The sequence below is a fragment of the Bubalus bubalis genome, chromosome 16 (genome assembly GCF_019923935.1).
Source record: "Bubalus bubalis isolate 160015118507 breed Murrah chromosome 16, NDDB_SH_1, whole genome shotgun sequence".
In the NCBI taxonomy this organism is placed as follows: domain Eukaryota; kingdom Metazoa; phylum Chordata; class Mammalia; order Artiodactyla; family Bovidae; genus Bubalus; species Bubalus bubalis.
In genome coordinates, this window is record NC_059172.1 from 11,179,029 (window position 1) to 11,201,376 (window position 22,348).

At 49.6% G+C, this 22,348-nt stretch overlaps 3 long non-coding RNA genes across 3 annotated transcripts in view; 1 reads left to right on the forward strand and 2 right to left on the reverse strand.

The window, feature by feature from the left end:
* The window catches only part of LOC112579560, a 69,373-nt gene extending 60,101 nt beyond the window's left edge, over window positions 1-9,272 (reverse strand). The window contains exons 1-2 of the long non-coding RNA XR_003103882.2: window positions 8,757-9,272; window positions 3,537-3,651 (exon numbers count right to left, since the gene is read on the reverse strand). This is a non-coding gene — a long non-coding RNA (uncharacterized LOC112579560). The remainder of the gene's footprint in view (window positions 1-3,536; window positions 3,652-8,756) is intronic.
* On the forward strand, window positions 8,764-15,493 carry LOC123329711. Its single transcript, XR_006545243.1, has 2 exons — window positions 8,764-8,901; window positions 15,403-15,493. It is a non-coding gene; the product is annotated as an uncharacterized LOC123329711 (long non-coding RNA).
* Window positions 15,494-18,248: 2,755 nt separating this feature from the next.
* LOC112579559 lies at window positions 18,249-19,301 on the reverse strand. Its single transcript, XR_003103881.2, has 2 exons — window positions 19,065-19,301; window positions 18,249-18,872 (listed from the first exon to the last, which is right to left on the reverse strand). It is a non-coding gene; the product is annotated as an uncharacterized LOC112579559 (long non-coding RNA).
* Window positions 19,302-22,348: the final 3,047 nt, after the last annotated feature.

Here is a 22,348-nt window from a genome sequence, read left to right on the forward strand (position 1 = left end):
AGCTTGCATCAGTAGCTGATCACACTAAAGTCTATAAACATCCTTCACCCTAAATGAAAAAAGCCAGGCCTTCCTCATTGCAGGAAATAATTTTGGGGAGCTACCAGCAGGTGAGAAAGAGGCTTTGGAAGACTTAGAGTGGGGCAAAACCTTTGCATGCTGACCTCTCCATGTCCACTTTGAGTCTTAAAGACTTCCAATTTCTCCTTTACTGAAGACCTCAGCAGCACTGCCTGCCATAAAGCCCCCAGCTATGCTATATAAAGGCAACCTACCAACCCAACAGGATCATCCCAACAGGGCCAGTTTTACCAACATAATAATCCAACCAATGGACTGTTCCTTTCCTTCTCAGGGAATCCCTCTCCTGTCTATCTCTGATTTTCCCTGGTGGTCAAAAGCACCAGAGAAAATCCATCTTTGCTCTGAGCCCTGATGTTGAGACATTACACTGTCCAGCTTCAACACCAACCTCTGTTCCCTCCGCCAAATCACCAGACTTTGCCAAGAACATTTAGCCTGAAAGATGGATTGTCACTTCAAAATTCTGCAGGACTGGGCTAGATTTGGCCATTAAAACTTCTCATCTGCTTCTGTACCTCACCTCCATGCCTGCTTTGCCTTTCAGTTACTGATTTTCTGTTCAGCATTTACTCTAGCCTTTTGCAGTATTAACTAAATTCCAAATATTTATTCTACAAAAAAGGGAGGCCAAAAACCATGATTAAAAACACAACACAGAGCTGCTAGGTAAGAAAAAAAAAAAAAAAGAACAGCTACAAATCAAGATTTGATGATTCAACCTAAGCTGCAAACCTTAATTTTGTAAAATATAGGACTTTGAGACTAACTAGATGAAAAATGTTTAATTAGGGCCTAGTGAAGCCTAGGGAAGTCATGAGCGCCTTGAAATTTTATGTAAAATATCTGTGTTTTTCTTTTTTCTCTTTCCTTTTGTTGTTTTGTTTTTCCGGGAAGAAGCTCCATACCTTCATTAGGTTATCAAAGGGAGAATAATTTATTTATATCTCCAATGCCTAGAATAAGGCCTGATATATAGTAAGGACTCAATAAACATTCAACATGTGTTGAATGAATGAATGAACAAGAGGGATCTGAGCTCTAGGACCCAACTTTAGAGATGGAGGGGTAGAAGCCTGGGAAGGATATAATAGCTTTTTCAGGGTCATGAACCCAAGTAGTCAGGACCAGATAGAACTAGCTCTTTTAATGCCTTCCACTGTTTGCCAGTCTCTTTGATTTGTTTTTTAACCTAACTGTATCTTTCACTCCATTTCATTTTTCTTCCTTCCAATCTGTTTCTTTTAAGCTGAGAAATGCATCTTATTTCCTAGTTAGAAGTTGCCAGTAAGAGCACACCCGGAAAGAGAAGTGAGGAAGCATTCAGCACGGAAAGTCTATGAAAAAAAAGGCCGCCACAATAATTTATTGGTCACAGCACACACAGCATGGCTACTCTTCCTATGTGCTGAAGGCATGATTAATAATGGCATCAAAATGGCTGTCACTGATGGAAATATGCAAAGCTGAGTTAGATCCAGGCATTGGCAGTAAATCTTAAAACTGACCAGACTAAGCCAGTGTCCTAGAACAGGTGACCTGCAGCACTCTAAAAGATATCCAAGGGACAAGGATCAAATGAATCCCTGCTTGGTCTGAAAGCTGCTTGTGTGGACCTTCCTTGCTTGTCGAGTAATTAAGAAATCCTGGGAGAATTCAACTGGACCTTACTACCCTCCTAACAGCTCCCAGTCAAGCCCAGTAGGCAAGAAGGATAAGATTCAAGCTGCCACCCAGAGGAAAGAAATAAGGGAGAGAGGCCTAGGCCTCATGGAACTGCTTCAGGCTAAGAGAGACTCTGGAAGAGACCAGTACTCGGATTCTGTGACACAGCAAATTTCTTGTGCTGATGACTTCCTTAGCGGATCAAGGCCCACATGGAGGCACTGAGGTCTAGGCTATGTCAGAAGCAAGAGAGGAGAGCCTTGCCTAACCTAGTGATGCCCCCAGAATGCTAACTGCTAGCAGCAGAACCTTTAGGTAAACTCTTCTTTGAACCCTGGCATCCTAAATGCAAGCCATTTTGGAAGGGAATCTGTTACAATTTGTGTTTATGGACAGTCTGTATTATTTAGTAGTGCTAAGAATTACTGAGTGAAGACAGAAGAATCCAGAGTAGACAATAAACAACCTGGGTTTGAGCCCCAGCTGTGTGATCTTGGTAAAATCACTTAATCTCTCTGAACCTCTGTTTCGTGATTTATAAAATAAAGGTATTTGTCTGTATATCTGTAGCTCTTTCTAGCTTTCACATGCTACGTATATATTTAAGTTTGAGATTTAACCCATCAACAGATGCTTTTAGAAGAGGTTACCCTTCAGGCAAGAAAATCTTACCCCCTATATTATTTTCTTAGATGTTTCTACAAGGCAACTGAAATATCAGTTAAAGGGGAAAAGGGGGATATGCTAAACCCTTGGAATGAACTACAGCCCTATTGCTCTAAGACAGATGCTGAAAACTTACATTCAAAAGGGGAATTTAAGAGAAGTTAGGTTCAGCCAGTGATTTGAAGATCTTGCTCTCACTTTACAGGGTGGGATTACAGGGGTTTCTAATCAATCAGCTTATCGTTAAAGTTCCATTCTCAAAAGTAAACATTTCACAAAATATATGTAGCAGTCATTTAATTCAGTAAATAGGTCTGTTGTATAATGATCTGAAGGTCTTCTATGGACTGTGCTTCTGTTCTACCATGAGCCTCAAGTTTCCTATAGAATTTCTAGCAGCTTCCTACATTTTGCTCACAAAACAGCCAAGGATAAGATAGGGAGCTCGGTTTCTCCCTACCTCACAAATCTAACAGCCCTGGAGTTTCAAAATTTTCTGCCTAGCTTTGAACTGAATTCCCCAATGCAAATCACAGTATGACTCTGAAGCTCAGCAAAGCAGCTAAACAAAAGCTCTGTAGCAAAGGATTTTGCTGGTTAATAGTAAAAGTAAATGTGTTTAGAGTTTAATGCCTTACCCCTCAAAAAAAATCAATAACCTAAAAATCTTCTTATCTTTCCTGTGATGAACCCCAGTTAAGTAGACATAACTCAATGTACTGGCTTCCTCAGAAAAACTAAGCTCAGCAGCAAATTACCCTTCAACTCCACACCTCTCCTGGGCCCCTAAGAGGCCTGACATAGCCCAGGACATGGGGGCAGAGGGGCAACTCTGGGCCCCACTAAAGAAGCCCTGCACCTCTGAATCCTTAAGGCTGGGGAGCTTCCAAACACCCAGGTCCAGGTCCTGCTAGAGGATAAGACAGGAAAGGGGCCTGCTTCATGGGGTACTGTGCCTCCCCCCTCACCTGTATGATGGATGCTTCTCTTTGCCAAATGCTAAGCCATTGAGGACCATCCCCAAGCACTGGATCTCTGGCTGCCTTGTGTCTCATCACCAAGTGGGGAGTGTACACACACTGCCCAGGCCAAGGGGCCGCGGGCTGGGGTATCTTTGCACTTACCTGGGACTCCAGAGCTCATCTGCACAGACTCTTTAGCTCCTATGGCCTCTGACAACTCCTCCTTCAGTGACCACCCCTCATGCAGACGTCCAGGTGTCAGGGCAGGTTTGACTACCTGAAAGGGCCAAAGATGGGCAAGGTTACTTTGCTGGCTCTGGAGGAGAATGGGAAAGTTTGGGGGCTGGGACATTTTATAGGAAATCATGGGGGTAGGGAGACTACAAGGAAGGAAAAGGGCAGAAGGGTGCATCTGGGCCAAGAATTACAAGGCAGGGGAGCTGAAGCAAGGGGAGAGCTTTCCAGAGATGCCCACACAGCCCCCTAGGTTGAGAAGTCCTGAGACAGAGGAGAGGGTCCTGGTCTGAGACTGCAGCAAGTGTGCTCAGCGCCTTTGACTCAGTCCCTGCCTCTGCCTCCAGCCTAAGGCAGGTAAGGAAGCGATTCAAAGCAACCACAACGTCTTGGGAAAGAGGCCAGAAGGGGCAAAAGAGCCCGGCAAGGGGAGGAAACTTGGCCCCAGCCACGGATAGAGCAGGAGAAGCAGGGGGAAGCCACAGGAACAGAGCAACCAAAACTGGGCCTGAGGGTGAGAGCACGTGGAACCCCCAGCCTGACCCAACCACTAGGGGGCAGGTCATAGAGAGGGGGCTCCGTGATGTCTTCACCCCTTCCTCAGCTCGAGAGACCAGTCTGGTCTGGATTTTCTGACATGGGCAAAAACTAAGCTAGCTGATGGGCTCCGGGGACCAAGTGTCCCCAGGGACTCCCTGGACACTTCCCACCCCCATGGAGAAGCAGACTGGAGTGAGGAAGGGTCTCTAACCACTACCCCTTCTCCCTAATATAAAGGCTCGAGAGTTTGCGTCAGATGCAAGTGCCTGGAAGTTTCCATCAGGCCCCTGGCTTACTGGGTGACGTGGCTTTTTTTTTTTTTTTTTTTCCAAAAGGTGTGTGCGTTAGCAGTTTGAGGGTTCAAAGAGGTCCTCCCCCCTACTTTGCCCTCCTTTCTCAGCAAAGGCAAAGTGGGGAGAAAGCGGAGAGACAGCTCTCACTGGCCTCAGGTTGAAGCAGCCGCCCTTAGGAGGGAAGGAAAGATGTACAAGAAGCCACCAATTTTCACTCCTGGTGAAGGGAAAAGGGAGGGGGGTGCTTTCCTCTGATCCCACCCGGAATGAGACCCCCCCACACTCCGCAAGCCCCCCGCCCCGGATCAGGAGTGAGCACCCCCAGCCCCGGTGTGCGGCCGGGCGCCCCAGCAGCTGGGCTGCAGCCGCAGCAGCTCTTCAAAGCAGCAACAGTTGTCTGGCTGAGGCGAGGCGAGGCGAGGACTCGCTCGGGCGCGCACGACGCCGGCTTCGGCCGGGTGCTCGTGGGCTCCCGAGCCCCGGCCCCACACCTCGCCTCGTGGGAGGAGTGAGGGGGCCAGGGGCGCGGGAGCCTCGAGCCGCCCTCCCTCAGGCGGCTCTACTGGTTTTGTGCGAGTTCACTTCGCTCAGGTCACCTCTCTCCAAAACCTGGTGGAGGTTCCGGTTTTTGGAGAGAGGAGGGCTTTCTGGCTGGGGAGAGAAGGGGAAGGTAAGAAGCAAAAAAAGAAAAACAAAAGAGATGCTGAGGGGACACGGGGTGAGGCTATTTTTAATCTAGCTTGGCTTTTGCGCCTCTTCCCTCCGCGAAGCTATCGCTCCACAGACGGCCCCAGGTGAGAGGCAGGGAGGAAATCCCCCAGAGCTTTTGCTTTGGCTCCATCTCCTTTGCAGATCTTAGGGACCCTTTTACTCTTTCAGAAAACGCAACCGGAAAGAGAAAATCTCTTTTATCTGTGGAGAGGGGCTCTGATTTATCCCTGGAGTTTGGCGTCCTCGCCTTCTGTGCCTCCTCGCAGGCTGAGCTAGAGAAGATTGACTCTGTCCAGCACTCTCGGACTTAGGAGCCCTTTTTCCTCCTGCGGGAGAGGGTAAACTCTGGATGCTCCGCTCAGGGAGAAGGGAATGATGGTGGGCGTTTAGTTTGCTGGAAGAATGGTGATTGGGGTGCAGGGGGGAAATTCAGGCCCTCCCCGAAAATGCGAAGCTTCGCAGCCCTCGGGTCTCGGACTCTTATATCCCTAGACTCATCCTCTAGCCGTGTCCATCCCTCTGGGCCTCCGTGTGTCTGTGTGTCCTTCTGGTTCAGTCCCTAAGGGCGTCTAGCAGTGTTTCTAGCTGACGAAGGACGTGGGGGGCGCAGAGCATGGTGAAGGCCTGATCTTTGCCACTTGTAACCGAAGCGGTCACGACTGCAAGCAGTGGAAGGGAAGGTGAGGAGGGGGGTACCCAGAGCTGATCCCTAACCCTGCAGCTCTGCTTCGCTCCCCAGGACGGGGCACCTCTTTAGAGGCCAGGACTGCGCTGCTGTTGCCACTGCTGAGCTGCTGACTCGGGTGCAACCACATCTCTCAAAGGCTTCTTCTCTGCGGGGTTTTTCCCAGTTTTCACATGTTTTATCCCTTTCTGTGTTACTTAGTTTTGAGCAAGGCGAGATGGGGGGGACCTGAGGCTGCAAAACGCTTCAAATTAGGTTGGAAGCAGGTGTGGGGGGAAGAAGGGACTCCGGGGAGCGGGCGGTGCCTGGGTATTTTCCCTCTTTTTCGGAGCTGCCCAGTTCACCGCGGCTCGCCTCACCTCGGGGTCCCCCACTAGGAAAGGAGATGCTGAGGGCTTCCCGCCTCTCCCTCAAGGGCTTCCCCACCCCTATATTGCAGAGTTGGATCATATGGGTCAAAAATAACCAGAAAATGTCCTAAACTGATTCATATTCCAGGTACCGATTTGGCCCTAAGACCAGATTCCTTTTTTTTTTTTTTTTTTGCAGTGGGTGAATGGGCTTATTCGGGGTGTGGGCGGAGGTTGGTGGTGGGGGGGGGAGACACAACTTGTGTAAACTTTTATTGTATTTCAGCTTCTTCCCACTTCTCCGAAAACATTACGCACACCGCCTGCTCCGATTCCCCCTGTGATACAAAGTGGATTAAAAAGTTGGGGGTGGGGGACCTGCGCGGAGGACAGGCGGGTGACCAAAGCCTCAGGGAGCGCGGGAAGGACGCGAGGTAAAGGACTGATTCTTCCGTGGAAAACGGGGAGAGGGCTGGGAAAGGCTCGGACTAAGCCGTTTCGGGAAGGTGCGGACTTCGGCGATCGCTGGTGGCTGCCGTCTTCTCGACGAGTGCGCCCTCCGCGAATGCTTTTTGGGGTAAGGGCTTCCGGCTATTGAGTTATGTACAGCAAGCCCAGACCGCAAAAAGATTCGCGAAGGGCAGAATCTGCCGGCTTCTTCAGTCCGCCGCCGCCGCCTTCAGCCCAGGATGTCTCCGAACCCCGGAGCCGAGCAGGCTGGGTCTCCCCAGCGCGCTCCAACGCGGCTCAGCCTTCCCACCCCGCGCGCCGCCCGCCCGACTCTCGCCCCTCCTCGAACCCCTCGCCCAACCCCTCCATTTCTCCACACCGTCCGCGATCCCCCAACTCAGCCCGCAACAGCCTCGAGCGAGGTGTGTGTAGGGCGAGAGGAGGAGCACAGAGGGGGGAACCAGGGATCCCGGAACCCAGCCTCCACCCCTCTCCGGTACCCCAGCACCCTGAGCCTCTCCGCCTATCTGTCCTGTCACCCTCTTTCCCCTTTCAGGGTTCCGCCAGCCCCGGCTGCAAGGTCGCGGATCTCTGAACAGGTACAGTTCGGATTCCCCCTGAACCCCCTCTTGTCCCTCCTAGTCCCCCAGCAGAGGTTCCAGCCGTGACTACAGGCGCTGCGTAAAGAGAAAAACTCCCCCAGAGCACTAAATAAATACAGACGAGGCCGCCAGCTCATTGGTGCGGACTAAAATCGTCACCCACCAATCAGGAGAGAGCTCACATTTCCTTTTTTTTTTTTTCCAGAAGGGGGAGGGAGGAAAAAAATATTTCCATTTCTAATTATTTAACAAAACCCAGACTGGAACACGTTAAAATATTGTTGTTGCAAAAAATCCGGCCAAGCCGCCCTGCCCCATTCCAGCCCAGGCGAGGGCGTGAGATATTGGGCCAGGGTTCAAGAGAGCGACCTCTCCCAACAGGACCTAAGCCAGGAGATTCAGACGTAAAATGACAGGCCAAGATAAACAGAAAATATACCCAAACTGCACAGTAGTCAGCCTATTTCTTTAAAAAAAAAAAAAAAAAAAGGAGGATGGCTTGAACCCCACTCCCCGTAAAGTTCTGGAGGCTCGATAAGCAGGGTGAAGTCCCTCCTTCCGTACCCTAGCCGCCCCCCCCCCCCCAAACTCGTCTAGATGTTCTGTGTCTAATGTCCCACTTGCCTCGGGTGCCCTTTCATTGCTGCAGCCCACCCTCCAGCTCCCGCCCCGCACTCCCTACCCATTCTGCAGAATGTTGAGAGGAACAACAAGAGGCGAGCCCCTCTCCGACCGCCGGCTCCCACAACGTCGGGAGATTCCACCCTCTGCTGGAGGAAGGAGAGGGGAGGGGAAGGGAGACCAGGGTGGAAGGAGGAGGGAGATCTCTTTCCTACGTTATCCCTCCTTCCCTCTTCCCTCTCTCCCTTTAGGCCCCCTCCACCATCCAACGTAGCCAAACTTTGAGGGGTTGCCCTCCTTCTCCCCAGGGCAGCGCCACCCTTCCCCAGTCTGGTCTTCCTCCCCTCCCCCCACCCACCCCGCCCCATCACGGTCCAAGAAGGATTTGGGCAAAGAAACGTTTGGACCACCTCCCTCCCCGAGGGTAGTCCCCCTGGGGGAGGAAAGATTCAGCCTAAGTGGGGTGTTGCAAAACATCGCCAGAACTTGGGGCGAAAAGTTGCCATATTTGTTCTTTGCCACCCTGGAACCGACGTGCCGGCGGGCGCGGGCGCACACGCAAGCTCTGGCTTAAGCTTGCCCAGAGAAAATCCAGCTAGACCTTCTCCAAGTCTGTGTTGGCCCACCCCCTCCGCCCATCCATCACCCTCCGGCAGCTCTGCGACCCTCCCACCCTCCCACGGCGTCCCCTCGGATCGGCGACCGGCAGACGCACGCACACACCCTCCGAGCGTCGGCGCGTCCGCCGCGCCAGAGGGGGCTCCACAGTCCGCGGCCGCCGCAACGGCGGCACGGCCCCCTGAGGGGTGGGAAATAAAAGAAAAAAGTTCTACTCAGCCGACCATTGAGCCGACCGACCGCCGGCCGACCTGTGCACCGTCACCCCTTCTCCTTACCTGGGTCCCCAGGTCCCTGGAGCGCGCCGGTCCGGTCCGCACTGCAGCCAGCGTTGGAGGAGCCCCTCTCCAACCGGCCCGCTCTCCTCCCGCCCTTCCCCGCCCCCCACGGGTGTTGGCCCGGCGGTAGAGCGGGCTCTTCCAGGTAAGTATATAAGTTACTGTACTGTGTGGGAGGGTCACGATCTTGGTAATTGCGGCTCTCCGAGCTTAACCCCTGCGTTCCTGCCTTCCTCCAACTTGTTGAGGACTCGTTGGGTCGCGGGAGAGCGAGCGAGCGAGCGCGCTGGCAAGCGCGCCGGCCAGGAGGGTGCGGGGGGGAGGGTGGAGAGAGGTGCACCGGGCCGAGAGGGGAGAGCCAGACAGCGAGCGGCGGAGTTCAAAAGTCCCCCTGGCAGCGGTTTTCATTGGATAGGTCTTCCCCCCCACCTCCATTCCCTTACCCCCCCCACCCCCCCGCCCCGTCTCCCTTGTAGGGGACGTCTCCAGGCGAAGTCACGATTCCTTCTCAGTTCGGAATGAACTGTGACTAGAGCCATGACGCAGCCAGCGCGCATTACTCACTTTTTGCAGTCACGACTTGGGAATCCGTGCTGATTCCAACCAAAATTACACAGCTACCATTGAATTATTTAATAGGATCTAGTTCGGGGGTAAACTTGTGCATTGTGCCAAGCGATGAGGAGAGGGGTCCGGGGGGGAAATGAGGACATGGGGCGTCCTCTCTCCCCTTAATGACCCCCCTTGCCACCGCTCCACGTGTTGCATGTGTTTTTTTGCGCTGCCATCCCTCCTAGCGCCGCCCCCCCACCCAAGCTCTTGCCTTTGCAAATGTGGCAGAATTTGTAAACATAACCACGCAACTTGTGGGGCTGAGAGGAGCAAGGCTTGGGAAAGGGAACGAGTGGGTCCGGGTGAGTGGCGAGGAGGCCGAGGGGTGGGCCGGGAGGCTGCGAGCGGCTTTGGTTTGAGCTGAATTGTCAAGACGAAGTGTGGGTTGAAGTTATTTGCGTTATTCTCCACAACATCAGTAACAGCCCTTGTTACTATTATGAGTTGACGAATACTGTCTCAGCCAGGGAATCGTCCCAGAGAGACTACTTCTAAAGTAAAAATAACTCGACCCCCAGCCCGCACCCCAGGGCTGCGCCTCTGGTGCCCTGAGTTGGGGGGGTGGGGAGGGCAGGTCACTGAAGCCATAGGCTGTTAGTGGGTTAGGATGGAGTACCTGGGCTCTCCTCTTTCAGTTGAAGGCCAGACCTCACAGATACTTACCTCACTGTCCTTTTTTTTTTTTCTTTATTATTATTACAGGTATAGAAAATATCCCTGCATGTACACAAGCTTACTGCAGATCTACAAGATAGCTTCACCACCACCACCACCTCCCCCCCACTGTCTACAGCCCACCCTTGTGGGCCAATTTGAGGATGCATTTTTATTATTTCTCCCCGAGGAGTTAATCAGCAAGGATGTCTTTGTATGCCCCAGTGATGTTTATTCCTACCCGCTCCCCGCCCCCACACACACTCTGGCCTCTGATAACCTTCCTCCCTCTTCACCTGTCTGGCTCCAGGTTTAACTAAAGTCACTGGAGTTGACTGCAGTGTATATCACGTTGGGTCAACCCCATAACCCCAGGGAGTTGATGGTCTCCCCACTAACATTTGGGAACTTGGAGAAGAACCCCCTCCCTCCCTAGTTTCCTTCAGACCCGGTTTTTCAGAAACCCTTTGGCATTTTTGGCTTGAAGGCGCTGGGCGATGTTCCCAAGCCTGGATTTTCTGCGCATCGCACCAGCAACTCCTGTGCTTTGGTTTGGCTTCTAATTCATTCATTCCACCAACTCATTTGGGGCTCCCATGACTAGGACGCGAAGGAAAGGGAATAGTAAGAAAAATGCCATAACGCACAGACACATCTTTACACACCTCCCAAGAACTGCAGAATGTGGGAACGTGGGGGTATGAAGTGGGAGCGACGAGAGTCCGAATAGAGTAACCCTATAGCCTCTTATTTGAAAGGGACCATCACTGGAGAGAAATCTTTCAAACCCACTGGCGGGAAGGTGCGGGCGCCTGGGAATGGAGACCCAGATAGTGCCTGGCCTCTGCAGAGAAAGCCGGTAAACCACCGGCTTGCGGTTCCTGGAGCGCTGGGCCTTGGCTCATCCTCGAATCTAACACTTTGCACCCCCTCCTTTACATTTTTTTCCCTTGCCTTCCCACTCACCCCTCCTTTTCCCCAAAGCTCTCACCGAAGTCACGACTATCCTCTTTGAACATCCTTAACCCTCTCCTCTCCGTATCCCACTTCTGCATTCAGGGCGGGGCTATCCGCAACTGGCGCCAACCCCGCCCCCTGGCGCTCGGAGCTGAACTCGCCAAGGACCAAGGAATTTCAGCACCTGCCTTCCATGGACAGCTACCGCGCCCTGGGCCAGCCGGGATCCGCCAGGGTCGCGGTCCTCCGGCTCCCGGACCGGAGCGAGCAGGGAAGTTTGTCAAAGGAACGCAGATTTTTCCTTCATTTACCTCCCAGCCCCACCATGCAATTTTAATCTATATCGCATCGTCTCCATTAATATCGCGGAGAGATGACCCATTAAGTCGTATCTGGACACCCTTTAAGACAGAGAAAATGGGGAAGGGAGGGGGGCAGTCGAGAGAACCGGGCTCAACAGCGCCGACCCATAGAGAGAGAGAGAGTTGCAGCTATTGATTCAGAGATTGGTCAGGGTGATTCCCGGCTCTGCAAGAATTCCCCCTTTCGGTTCCTTTTCATGCAGCCCCAAATTCATTATGCACACACACAGCTATACCCCTCACCCCCTACTCAGTCCCACCCTTCTCTTTAGAAAAGGGGTGAAAAGGCAGCCAAAAAAGAACCCCAGGGCATGCACAAAGTAAGCCTCAGTTCATACTCACAGTCTGCGGCATGCACATGACATAATATTACTTACCCAAACGGGAACTCCTTAAGAGAGAGAAAGAGAAACACAGGGGTGGGAAGAGAAAGTGGAGAGAGAGAAGGAGACAGAAGAGAGGAGAGGAAAAATCCAACAATTAATTTCCAGACATAGTTGGGGGCGGGGGAGGAATGCGGTGATGTCCAGGTTTTCTTCCACCCGCGCTGGCTTTTTATCCCAGTGCAGCCCTCGGTCTATTTCTGGAACACGATCAAACCCTGATGCTATTTTTAGCAAGTACTGAAAAAACCTCCACACACAAAGGCATTTCGCCGGAACGTTACGTCCAAAACATTAGATGTGTATTAAGCGCCCCCTCCCCACTTTTCCCTGCACCACCACACTCACTTACATTACTGCAGATGATTTTTTCAAAACAGAAAAACACCCAAATATTGCTTATGTTCTCCCTCCCTCCCATTAACTCCCGTCTGCCTCCGCCTGTTGCAAGCTCCTCACTGTCTCCCCGACCAGAAGGCTTTGGAGTGGTTGTATTCTTTTAGAGCTGCAGGTCTCCATTGACCAGAACTGCTTGGGAAATGGGGGTGGGGTGGGGTGCTTAGACCCCATCCCCAGAGGAGCTTCCAAAAAAAGCTCTAGAGTCTAATGAGGTCCACGCTGGAGATTCCCAAATGAGGAAAGGAAAAAAAAAAAAACACAAACCCTCCATACCCTTCCCACGTTTCCCACCCATGCTTTGCAAAATCTCGCTGTGTTTGCAACACACCGCCTTTGGAAATGTATGTTTTGAAGGCGCTGTGTGTGTGTGTGTGTGTGTGTTTTGCGTTCTAGTAATTCACTACGAAGGGGCTGGAGAAAATAGACTCATGAAGGCAGCGCGGAGCAGCCGCCTTGAGTCTCCTTTGCCAGCCTGCGTCAGTCATCAGCTACTGACGTCACGTGCAGATTCTCCTCTTGGTGGGTCTGGTTCAGCCGAGAAGAGGCTTCTGCTCAGAGACAACGCTTTGTGTTCGGTGCAGCCACTGAACAAGCAAGGTGGCCGAGGCGGGCGCCACCCCAGGCTTGGGCTGGGCAGCTGCAGAGAAGGCTGCAACCTGGTGTGCACCGGGCGTGCGGGGCCCCGAGGGCATGCCCAGCAGGACAGCCCCCCACCCCAAACGCCCTGCGCCGCCAGGGGCAAGCTCGGCTCTGCACAGACGCAGAGCGAGCGTCCTTTCCCCTCCCTTTCGCAGCTGACCGCTGTAGCGGAGACAGCTCTGGCTATAACTCGGATTAATTCTGTGTGTTTGTCGGGCAGATAGCCCCGGCTCCTCGAGTGACGCAAATAACAGATTCTAAGGCTCCCGCTCTCTCGCGTTCCCTTTCTCTCCCTCCCGCTTTCTTTTCCCTCTTCTGTTTCCTGCGCCCACGCATCCTGCTCGGTCGCCCACGGAATCAGCCAGCTACAGCTTCCCAGAGAGCAGTCATCCAAGTTACAGACAGACAGACTCCCAGAGCAGGAACAAATAAACCTGCAATTAAACACACATACACACAGCCTTTTGCAAATGGCCAGCAGCGTTTAGGAGCTCCCCTGTGCAGGGGAGGGGAAAGCTGATTCACAAATCCACCGGCCTCCAGTCACTGCAGGGGGGCGGGGGGAGCGGAGAGCCGACGGAGAGGCCAGGGACAGGGAAGGGCTTGCTGCTGTAACTTTGCCCTGGCACCACCACCTGAAAAGGAAACCCACCTCTATAAATACCCAGATGGCAGGGTATTAGCCGATAAACAACTTTTGTTGAATGGGAGGAGGAGAAAATGGAACAAAGACTGCAAAGGCTTAGTCTCTAGCAACATTATCAGGACTTTTTAAGACTAGGCGAGTCTTTAGCCTTTCTACCTCTCAAAGACCAGGGGATCTTCTATTTTTCTTCTTAAAATAATGCTCCTGAAAAATGAGCTGAATGGATTAGTGCTATTTTTAAACCAGTTTGAAAGGAGCTTGTTTCATGAGGGTGATAAAGAATGCGTGTGCGCGCACGCGAGCGTGTGTCTCAGTGTGTGTTGTGTCTGAATCTGAGGTTTTTGGCAGAAGACATGCCACACCTCAGTGTGACAGAGGGTTTATTGATTGGGGATGTGGTGGAGGTGGCAAGAATTCTTGCAGATTGGAAGATCGGAATACAATTACATACACAAATCACCCTCCCCAAATCTACACAGAATCCCAGATCCAGCTCATATAACTTCTGCCCCAAGGAGGGGAGGAGAGGAGGCAGGGGACCAGAAAGCTATTTACATCATGCTGATGCCTGGTCTGTCTCCTTTATCAACTTTAATGATCAACATCCCCTGTCAGTGATTTCCCCTACGCCAATAAACAATTTTCCAGAGGTTACCACTAGGATTGGGGGCACAAGGCCCGAGAGACAGCGTGCGGTCATGGGACTGACCTTTAATCAGTGTCATCTTTAATACCCTCTCTTCTCCCTCTTCAGGCCTTGTGAGCCTTGGTAACTTGCCTCAGAGATTTTGGTTTAAGCTTAAGCTTGTCCTGGACCCTCAACTCCTGTCTGTGGCTTAAGCCTTGCCTACTATAGGAAGGCAGAGGACGCCTGCTCAGCACGGAGGACACCCTCTGGCAGCCCATCAACAGCTGTTTATTTTTAGCTCCATGAATGCATGTATGTATGCATGTGAGGATGCCGCTGCAGTGGGGGAGGCAGGCAGCCAGAAGAAGTATCAATGAGAGAGAGTCTGCCTGGGTTCTTGCACTGAAAATGGCTTATCACATGGGATCATTAGATGTGGCCCATTGGACAGAGAAAGCATCCCCATCACGTGTTTCAAGGAAGTCTTACTGGATTAATGGGAGTGTTAGGCTGACTATATTTTTAAAGGCACAGAGTAGGTCTATGTTTTTAGAGATATGAGATGAGCTATGTGTAAGCATAAACTCATGTGACCACACCATTTCTAAGACTACATGAACTACATAGAGAAGAGACACTTCGGAACCGCATGAGCTGCTTTCTGTTTCTAGGCTTTCTATGGTAGTTGGCTGCTATTGTATCTGATGTTGAAGCCAAAGCAGCTTCATTCAAGATTACTTTGGGCGCCCCTAACAGCTTTCAGCAAACCCCGTATGTAACCCTAACAAATAAGGCAGAGCTGGAAATAGAAGAAGTGTGCTCAGAACTTTTGAGAGTAGCAACCAAAACTTCACTACTTGTGGCAGTCTGATGGACTCAGTATCTTTGCTTCTCCTCACAACCCCCACCCCCCACAAGAGAATGCCTCTCTTCTCTGTCTTGCTATTCTAATCAAGCTGAGTGGTTACACCGGGGGCTGGGGGTACCTAGGAAACTCAGCAGAAACATTTGCAGAAGGTTAGTCCTTCACAGATAGCATCTCTGGTTGCCCTACGCATCAACAGTCAGATCGTTTGGTGCACGCCTGGACTGGAGCTGGTGACCTTGGCTTTCCAGGCTGTCCTGCCATCCTTTGCTAAGGGCTGTGGTGCCCAATTCCTGTCTGAGCAGTCAAGCTAAGGACCCAGAGAATTAATAGACCGACATGGAATCTGTCCAAGATGAAAACCGCCTTCTGCACTGCCAACCCATCCCTGGGCATCCCAAGCATGAAGAGGACTCATTTCCCCTAATGCTGCTCCAGAGGGCCTGTGGGGTAGGCTGCTGTCACAAAGCCCTTGAAAGAACTGAGTCTTCTCTCTTTCAGGGTCGATGAAGCCCAGAAATGTCCCACCCGTGTCTCTTGTCTGCTCTCCAAGCACCAAGAAAAATGCCAGTAGGTAAAGTACTGTTTGGAAGAGGGAAAAAAAAAAAAAAAAAATCCAGCTCTTAGGAAATCAACCAAGGGGAGTCTATCAGGGAAGAAATCCAGGAAAGAGATTCCTCTTGGCCCAAAGATGTCTGCATCAGGGAGCAGAACTATTTTGGCCTAAATAAGGGCCAGGGTAGGGGGAGAATAAACCAACAGTTTTTGAGAACCTATTATGTGCTGGACACTGTGCTGGGTGCTATTACATAAATGATCTTATGCTTATGGCTGTTTTATGGGTATCACTATAATGATGTTGCCCACCCCATTAGGTTGTACCTAAATCAATCCCAAAATATTACTTATTTTTTCTATTTTCAAGGGTTTCCCTGGTAGCTCAGCTGGTAAAGCAACCGTCTGCAATGTAGGAGACCCCGGTTCTTCAGGGAAGATCCCCTGGAGAAGGGAACAGCTACTCACTCCAGTATTCTGGCCTGGAGAAGTCCATGGACTAAAGAGTTGGACTAAATTCCATGGACTAGAGTTTAAAGCTAAGAAAATGGAGAGCAGGCAGTTTAAGTGACTTGTGCAAAAGTCTTGGAGCTTGAAGTTGTAAAACTAAGGATCTGATCATATTTGTATTTGTGCGGTTCCCATACTCATGCTCACATCTATCATATTGCTTCGATTCCAATATCCAGTTTTCTGTATTCTAGTTCTAGCTCCATCATTAGGAATTAGAGATATCTGGGACTTTTTCAGCAGTAACCTGGACAATGAAATTGATTTATTTCTCCTAAGAGTCCCTTGAGCCAATATAGCACACCACCACTCCCTCCCTCTCCCTACCTCGCCACAAGGCTATCTGCCTATGAGAAGAGACCTCCCTCTCCAAATCTCTCTACCGGAAAGTTCCAGCTGGTTCAGCTTCATCCAAAACTCAAGGGATCTGTCTGAAGCCAGCCAGTGTGAAGTGAAGATGCAGGGAACTTTCTGTCCATTCAGGCTGCTACAGCCAACCATGTTGCCACCTCCATTAAGGAAGTCCTGTGGGTGGTACCAGGGAGGAGTTAGGAACTCCCCAGTCCAGTTTCCCTAGAAGGGTCTTTGAAGGTGAGAACAGTAGCAAATTTGCATTTGGGTTGACTAGTCCTCCTTTACACTTTTAGAAACTGGCATCCCTGATCCTTTTCCTGATTATCAAAACTTCAGAGGCCAAGCCATTAGCACGGTGGGGGAGATGAGCCACAGCATGCATAATACAAGCTATTCCACCATCCCCTTCCTCTGTTAAGTACACGTTTCATCACTTACCCTGATCAAGAGGTACATTCAGTCTTGGAAAACACTTCTTAGAAGCCAGCATATTTGGAGGTTTAAGGGAGATGTTTTGAAGGACCACTTGCATGCTGAAGAAAAGTAACTAGAATTCCACCCCCTCCCTTTCCTTTTGTTGGCATCAGCACTCAAAAGTCTCAACTCTCTATCCACCTGAAAGCGATGACAGTGTTCAATATCAGAACAGTTAAGACAATATCTGCTCTTTGCACACCTCCATCATCGAGGAGCAAGCTCTTTCAAATGCCTTCTTCCCCACCCTATGCCACTTGAACTGCTTGGAGAACCAGATGATAGGCTTTCTGATGCCTTGCCAGATGAAAGGCACATTTGGGAGAATCGGGACCTAGAGGGTCACCCGGGAGTGTCTCGAGTGGGCTTCATGGTAAGGATCTAAGCAAAGACAAGGAAGCCAGAGCAAGCACGTGTTAGGGGCTGAGGCTGAAGCAGTAGGGTGGGGTGGGACTCAGGACACCAGCGTGCTTTAGTTTAGCAGAAGCTACATAGAAAAGAATCGGAACTTTGGATCATGGGGAGAAAATAAATAATAATAAAAGAGGAGTGCTTCAAGATAGCTGTGTGAGTTTGGCCTTGATCTTGTCATTGATAGACAGTTGTCTACCTCTGAGGGCAGAGAGACCTCAATCACAAATTCATTGGGAGGGGGTGATCTAATGGAATTCAAATTAGCTGAACTTTTTATCACTATTAAAGTAGTCTTGAAATTAGCTGCTGCTCTGTGAGACTTGGATTGCTATATCTGATAGTCCAACAGTAAAAAATGGGCTTTGCATCTCTTTAAGTCCTAGTCTAATAAATACAGGCCATGGAGCAGTGGAAGAAAGGCCTAACATATCCGCTGGATTGGCCGGTTTTGTCTTTTTTTTTTTTTTTTTTAACTTATTGGCAAGGCTATGAGTTAATGAGCTGAGTCTGAATCTTTTCATGAGAGGAGATAGTTCAGCTCACACGTGAAAATCTGGCATCTGCCAATGGTTTTTAACTTACCCCTAGAAGTGGAAATAAAACTGGGGGAGAGAAAATATATTTTCTAAGTACAGTGGGCTTTCCGAGAACCACACTTTTTGTAGTGATTGGGAGAGAGCACTCTGACCTCAACAAATTCTGATTTGGTTAATCCTGGTGGTGGTGGTGGCAGGGTGGGGGGGTCTGTTTTATGTGGAGTCTAGATTAACATTGTGAGGCTAGACCAATGTCTGTGTCAGGGCTGGGGAATCCCCAAGGAGTATTCAGGTCAAAAGAAACCAATAAATGACAAAATCTTACAGCCTAACCAGGTGGACCTGTCTCACGAGCCCTGGGTTTCCGAGATCATTACCAATCATCCTAGACAGTGCTGGCAAATGTCACTTACCTCACCATCCAGGAACCTGTGGCTCAAAACCCATGAAGAAAAGCCTTGGATCTTAAATGAAAATGTCTAGAGTGAAGCCATCACAATATGGTAGAATGAAATGTAAATTTAATTGAAGAAAAAAAATCAAGATGATTTCATCCTGTATTCAGGGGCAGTCCAATTCTGGGGCTCTTTCTTTCTTACCCCCCATATTCTCGATCAGTCCTAAGTAAGCTCTTTCACTCTATGTGACCAGAATTAATGGATTGATGGTGCCTCCATCTGGTTTCAATTACATCACTCTCAGATACCTGGGGTACCTTCATTGAGTGAGACTGCTCTGCCAGAGAGTCTTGAAACTTCATTTTGGAAGAGGTAGGATTTGCCGTGGTTTCCCTGACCTGGGGGGCTGAGTACTGGGCTGATTCTGGCACGAGGCAGGAGGAGGAGACAGGGAAACTATTATCAGCCATCTGGATATAACTCAGAGGGGAACTTGCCAAAGAAAGAGCAAAGCCACTGCCCCAGGAGGGGCACCTCAGAGAAAGAGCTGGGTAGACAGTGAATGGAGGAAGGATGGTGATCAAGAGGGGGTGATGATGGCGAGGGTTAAGAGGAAGATGAACGTGAGCAGCAACATTGCAGAAAGCACGAGGCAAAGGATGAGGTGTGTCCTGGGTGTCTGAGGACTGCTTTGAAAACTCATCTGGTCTCCTCTTGGTCGCTGGTGCTCCTATAATAGCAAGAATGAAAGGGAAAGGGTGTCAGCAATCTACATTCCATCACTCAGAGCTCCCTGTGAGCACTCAGTTCCAAGTTCTCCCATCCTCTCCTTCAGTGGTATCATTTTGGTTTCTCTGGACATTAGAGACACGAGGGCCAGATGCTCACGGCTACAGTTAGGTAAAGGGATGCTCAGCCTTACCAGCAGGTGGCCAAATATGAGTTCACTCCAAATTGGTAGATCTAGACCAACTGTTCATCAAGAAGTCACATTTCTGGCAAAGCAGAGCTTGTGATATCAACCAGGTCAAACCAGAAAGAGTTGTTTCCACTGGTAGCTGAGGGCCAGGAGGTTACATCATAGACAAATATGTTTAACCCAACCACTCTGTTAAGACAACGACAGCCCAATTGTTCAGGAGGTGCTGCAGCAAGCCTGCTCTTGCATCAGCAGGTACCATTCTGACCCCATTATGACATCACTCTGCCTACTGGGAAAGGGGCAGCTAGAAGGAGGTCTTGAGACAGGGGTAGGGCAAGTAGGTAATATCTGGTGTGACTGCTGTCCCACTGTGTAGATTTAGAGACACAGAAGTGAAACTGGAAAGCATCACTCAATCCAAAGAGGAATGGGGATCCTATGACTTGTGTGCATGCCCCGTAATGTCCAACTCTTTGCAATCCTTTGGACTATAGCCTGCATATAGTCTGTCCAAGGGATTTTTCAGGCAAGAATACTGAAGTAGGTTGTTTCCTCCTCCAGGGGATCTTCCCAACCCAGGGACTGAACCCACATCTCCTGCATCTCCTGCACTGCAGGTGGATTCTTTACCTGTTGAGCCACTGGGGAAGTCCCATCCTATGACTTACCCGTATCTCAAATGTCCAGGAAGAATCAATGTGGAAAAATGCTTTAAGGTTCTGCGTGAAGTGAAAAGGATTACACCTTTGCATGGTACAGGAAAGTTGAAATAATATGTGGGATTCTCCCGGGGACCTAGATACCTTGAAAATGTGGGCTGGTGAGTGACCAACTTTAAAAAAGTAAGCGGCTTGTGTAATTCCCAATTCCCAAATGACTCTGTATCGAGGAAGCTCAATCATGAACCAACCTGAAACAGGGAAAGGAGTGACTCAGGACAGGATCTGTGTGTAAACCAAGGAGGTGGTTTCACGATCTTTATTACCTGCAGTTAAAAAGCCTGATCAAGAACCTTGATTTCAACTAACACCAACCAGAAATTCAGAACTTGAGCTGCGAGTGAAGATTCTGGTCTTGATTCTGCCATTTGCTCCCAATTGAAATCTAGAACACGGCACTTGGTACCTGAAATTCCCAACTTAGAAAATGTGCGTACTGCTACCTGCCCTACCTCACAGGATTTTATTTTTAAAAACACAGGTGTGAACATGCGCCACAATTTTAAAAGGCCTCACCTCTGTCATGGAAATTCTTCTTAGTCATTGTGGCAGTTCTTCTTTTTTCTGTCTGAGCTTCAGAGAGCACAGATTGGACAAGCATTGCTATGTAAGTAATTGCCTTATGGACTGAATCTTTTTTCAGAAAAACAGGCTCAGAATGCTCTAGCTCCAGGAAGTTTATGGAACAATCTTGGAACCAGGTATGACCTATTCATATCAGGTAATAAGAATAAGCTTCACTTCCAGTTTCACATTGTCCCTTGCTCCTCGCTTCTCTTGAGTTCTCTTGCTCTCTCTCAGGGAAATTCTAAGAATCATGAATGTCACGGAGGGGCGGGGTCTGCTAGTCTCTGGTGATGCCAGCAAGTTATTTACATCTTCCCAGGTCTTGGCTGCCTCATGCAATTGTGGTATTTAATGAGAGCATGCAAGTAAGATGCTTAGCACTGAGTTGGCACCCAGTAAATGTTACATGAAATTATGAAGGAGGCAGAAGAAACCAGCCTCTGGAATTTCATCCCCCTTGGCGGCTCAGGATATCTTATTTTCTCCTTGGTTCAAGGCACCAAGAAGCTCTGATGCCTCAAATTGCTACCCACAGGGCAGGGCAAAATGACTGCTATGGAATTTCTACCAAAGAGCCAGTAGAGGGAGCTCCCGAGTAAAACTTCCCCGGTCTACCTCATTTCTCTATAAAACAAATCTCTGCTCAGAGGCCAGGAACTTTTTCTCTACCAGAAATCTTTTACTTAGAGAAAATTGGAGCCCTCATCAAAAGACCTGGACCCAGTCCTGTTTTCAGAGTAGCCAGGGAGGGGTTATTGTACTTCAGAGACAGCTTGAGTCCCATGCCAAGTTTGGGCTCTGGGCTACCCAGAATAGAAAGTTCCTATTAGGGCTGATCCCAGGAGATGTGGGGTGAGACTTTTGAAGCTAACACTTTTCCAGCCCGTGGAATTTTGAATATTCTCTAGTTTTCTAATCATCCTCTCCCTACAAAGATCGAGATTCACAGTCCCTTGTTGTTGTTCAGTCACTCAGTCGTGTCCAACTTTTTGCGACCCCATGCACTGCAGCACACCAGGCTTCCCTGTCCTTCACCATCTCCCAGAGCTTGCTCAAATTCATGTCCATTGAGTTGGTGATGCCATCCAACCATTTCATCAACTCCTCCTGGCTTCAATCTTTCCCAGCATCAGGGTCTTTTCCAATGAGTCGGCTCTTCCCATCAGGTGGCCAAAGTACTGGAGCTTTGGCTTCATCATCAGTCCTTCCGATGAATATTCAGGACTGATTTCCTTTAGGATTGACTGGTTTGATCTCCTTGCAATCCAAGGGACTCTCAAGAGTTTTCTCCAAAACCACAGTTTAAAAGCATCAGTTCTTCAGTGCTCAGCCTTCTTTATGGTTCAACTCTCATATCCATTCATAACTACGGGAAAAACCACAGCTTTGACTATGCAGGCCTTTGTCAGCAAAGTAATGTCTCTGGTTTTTAATATGCTGTCTAGGTTTGTCATAGCTTTTCTTCCAAGGAGCAAGTGTCTTAATTTCATGGCTGCAGTCACCATCTGTAGTGATTTTGGAGCCCAAGAAAATAAAGTCTCTCACTGATTTCATTGTTTCCCCATCTATTTGCCATGAAGTGATGGGACCTGATGCCTTTTTTGAATGTTGAATTTTAAGCCAGCTTTTTCACTCTCCTCTTTCACTTTCATCAGGAGGCTCTTCAGTTCCTCTTTGCTTTCTGCCATAAGGGTGGTGTCATTTGCATATCTGAGGTTATTAATATTTCTCCCGGCAATCTTGATTCCAGCTTGTGCTTCTTCCAGCCCAGCATTTTGCATGATATAATATAAGTTAAATAAGCAGGGTGACAATATACAGCCTTAGCATACTCCTTTCCCAATTTGGAACCAGTCCGTTGTTCCATGTCTGGTTCTGTTGCTTCTTGACCTGCATACAGATTTCTCAGGAGGCAAGTCAGGTGGTCTGGTATTCCCATCTCTTGAAGAATTTTCCACAGTTTGTTGTGATCCACACCGTCAAAAGTTTCATCATAGT